Source organism: Bombus terrestris, unplaced genomic scaffold (assembly GCF_910591885.1).
Source record: "Bombus terrestris unplaced genomic scaffold, iyBomTerr1.2, whole genome shotgun sequence".
Taxonomy (NCBI): domain Eukaryota; kingdom Metazoa; phylum Arthropoda; class Insecta; order Hymenoptera; family Apidae; genus Bombus; species Bombus terrestris.
This window is the reverse complement of record NW_025963552.1, coordinates 5,975,817-5,979,393: the sequence shown is the minus strand read 5'-3', so window position 1 is coordinate 5,979,393 and position 3,577 is coordinate 5,975,817.

The window sequence follows — 3,577 nt, the reverse complement described above, 5'->3', positions numbered from 1 at the left end:
CGCGTTGCAATGATAATCTTTTTATTAATATAATATATAAGTTACGGTGTACAATCATGTTTTTAATGAATTTATCTCGCAGAGGTAAACGGTGACCCTCGTGGCGCTAAAATGTGATTTCGCGTGATTCACTTATTTTTTGCGATTATCAATTGTCTCGTATTGTTTCTTCGCGTCGGGTCGAATTCCTGTATCAGACTAATTGTATTTGTCATTAAATAATGTGTGACGTGCTCATCATAATATTAAATATTGTTAGATATACAAGTTTATATTAACCCTGTTAATTCAGTGTTAAACTCATTCTAATCACCTCTGTTATCTTAATCGAAACAGGGGACCGATTAATTCGCGGCGTCGATTATTGGAATCGTAGCAAGAATTTACGCCTCTGGCTGACGCGTTTTCCTCGCAACCGCGTCTCTCCGCGAACGGTCCTAACAGAAACAAAAAACATTGCATCTATTATTTCCTTATAAAACGAAAGAAACTTTTCGGACAACCTAATACTACTACGCGGAATATTTAGGACTTTTGTCTGGAGAATCACAATCATCTAAAATTGAGAATTGGACACGAGTTACTGTGTTAGAGATTAAGGCATTTACACTATCCCACGCTCGAGAATGTCACACGCTTAGAAGCAGTAATAGGGTAGACGAAACATCCTGCATGCCACAGCTATCGAAACAATAATCAGATAGTAACGGATTAGCCGCCTTTGATATACACCCGACGATAATCCCTCCGGAGAGACTAAAATCTCGGTATAAAAATCCTCCCAAATCAGCGTCCGACACCTTTTTGTTGTAACACTCTGAACCGTCACTCTGTTAGATTCGCATAATAAATTCTATTACCATATGTAAAGTTCAATATATTCAGCTTATTCGTGAAATGTTCGAACTGCGACGCGAAGAGATCACTGGTGATCTGTCTTTTTCGTGATTTCTTGTGTCTCCTACGTGACAACAGCAATGCTACTAGAAATGGGCATTACAAAAAATGCAATATATGTTCGTATCGAACCGAAAATTCACGGAACATACCATGCTTCCGATAAATGTCTCCAAGAAACAGATTTAAACAAATTTTAAAATATTTTCGCCTGATTGAGAATTCTTTATATTTTCCACCGGGTCACGAGAAAAACAATCTCTGTGCAAAATTTGAGTCAATTGTTAGACACGCTAACAGAGTCTTCAAGTTACATTGTACACCACATAAAGAATCATCAATTGATGAATCGTTAGTTGGGACGCTGTGGCATTCGAGCGTAATCCGATACTTGCGAAATAAGAAACATCATCGCTGAGATATAAAATTGTGCATGCTGCGCGATGCAGTTTCAAGGTATTGTTTGACGTTTCATTGTTACAAATGCTCAAAACGAGAAACTGATAGCGACAAAAGAAAGTTCGGGCTTGGATGTGATGTCGTGGTAAATTTATTAAAAGAAAGTAATTGTTTGAATAAGGGATATCACTTTCTTTTCGACAAATTTTTTAGTGGCGTTGATTTTGTTAGATATTTATATTTTACTGAAAGCTACTTAAGAGGGTATTCTAGTGTACAAATTCGAAAAAATCCAAAATTATTTTTTCATATTTCCAATGCTTAGACATTCAAGAATATGCCCTGAAAAGGATTTTTCAAAATATCAATTATTTCATGAGTTATAGCTATTTTTGTGACGCAGCATCTGCTCCGGTTCGATCGGAACAAATGAACAGAAGACGGTAGACTCTGCCCGAGTACCTACGTATGAATACTCTCATAAAACCTTTATTGTACTTTATCCCTTTTTCATGTATTTTTAATTCAATAATTCAATTGGAACGATGCTTGGGTTCTGAAATCCAAAATAATAACGAATCGTTAAATTCGTTAATATGGACTTTTGCACCGAAGCACATCCACGCAGGAACGCGGACAATTCAAATTTTCACTTTCTTCGCAGTATGTATTTTTAATGAAGGTTTTATACCCATATTAAAAATCCGAAGTGCCGTGGAAATCACGATTCGCCCAGAAGCTCATGCGTTCGCAGTCATGCGAGACGAAGTTTGTATCGAGCGCTCTGAACTCCGAGCTTTAGAGGCATCGAAGGAAACCAGAACTGCTCGTCTCCATGAAAGAACTTCGGAGAATGAGCAGTTTGAAGTAGAGGAAGGTTTCTTGTATAGAGCAGGAATCGCCGATTAAAAATATGTAAATATGCTGTACCATTCTATGAGTAAAATTGCCGGAAACTTGTCTCAAAGCTTTAAACGCGTTTTTCTCGAAATTGTTGGCGTGCACGATATCTCAAGTTCTAATGAACCGATTTATTTGAGATTTGGTCTGAATGTTCTTCATACATTCCTCTATCGCCACCATTACGCTCAGATCAAAATTCTTAATTTTACTATTTTTAAATAATTCGGAATTGCCAAAAAAACATGCCAAAAAGGAAACTTTTTTTCAAACTTTTTTTTACTTTTTCGGGGTTCAGGCTATAGCCGCATCTATACTAGTTAAGAATCCATGAGGCTTTTTTGCTTGAAATCACTAGAAGGGTTGAAATCATGCACGCCAGGACACCCTTTTTTTGGACCCCCCACTTCGCCACTTTGTGAATTTTAAGTTTTTTTCTGTTAATTTTTTATGTAATCTTGAAATACCAATAAACAAATGATAAAAAAATGTATAGTAAAAATATTTTTTATTTCGTTAGTACTGAGCTTCAAAATCCACCCAAAATTCATGCCTCTAGACTAGAATACCTCCTTAACCGTGGTATATGGTAGATAGTTCATATCGCCGCATAATACGAATACACAGGAAGTTAGTAATAACTAAATCAAGGTTCGAGTTACTCGAAATAAATTTAGCTTAAAACAAAGAAGGTAAAATTGAAAACAAAGGAAGTAAATTAACAAATAAAAAACAGGATATGCCGAATTATAATAAGTGACTAATCGGTCATAAATGGTTTATCTAGTATTAAAAACAACAACGGAAATATTTATGATTGACCAATGGCATATAGACATCCAATGTCAAGCCGGAAAATATATAATACAAATTTAACACATGGTTTTTGGTAAAATTCAATTTAATAAAAATATTAAAAAAAATATTAGTAGTTCCCGACAAAGTGGCGGTTTGCCAAGTTTGGTTCTCGAGACGGTATGTGTTGTACAGGTCGGTACGTCTCCAGGTGCGGTGCTCGAGGTCCACTCGCAACCTCGAGTAGAGGTCGCCACATTACGAACCACTTGTTTGTTGACAGAAATAGAGGCTGCTCTAAGTAAGTTCCACCGTTGTTGAGCTGTTACTTTGGAGATGTTTCTTGGGGATTTCCGAAATTTTCTCGCGGTTTAAATATATTTTAAATAATACCTTACAGTGGCAGCTATCTACTTGCAAAATCGCATTTTAGGAAAAAACTTGGAAGCACGGGAAATTACTTTGAACTCTGAGTCAGTTGACCTGATATAGTCGGTTGCCCGAAAGTTCTATTATGATATATCACTTATAAGGAGGGCAAGCACTGTTTTCTCTTAAACTTTTTTCGTTGATTGGAAACATTGTC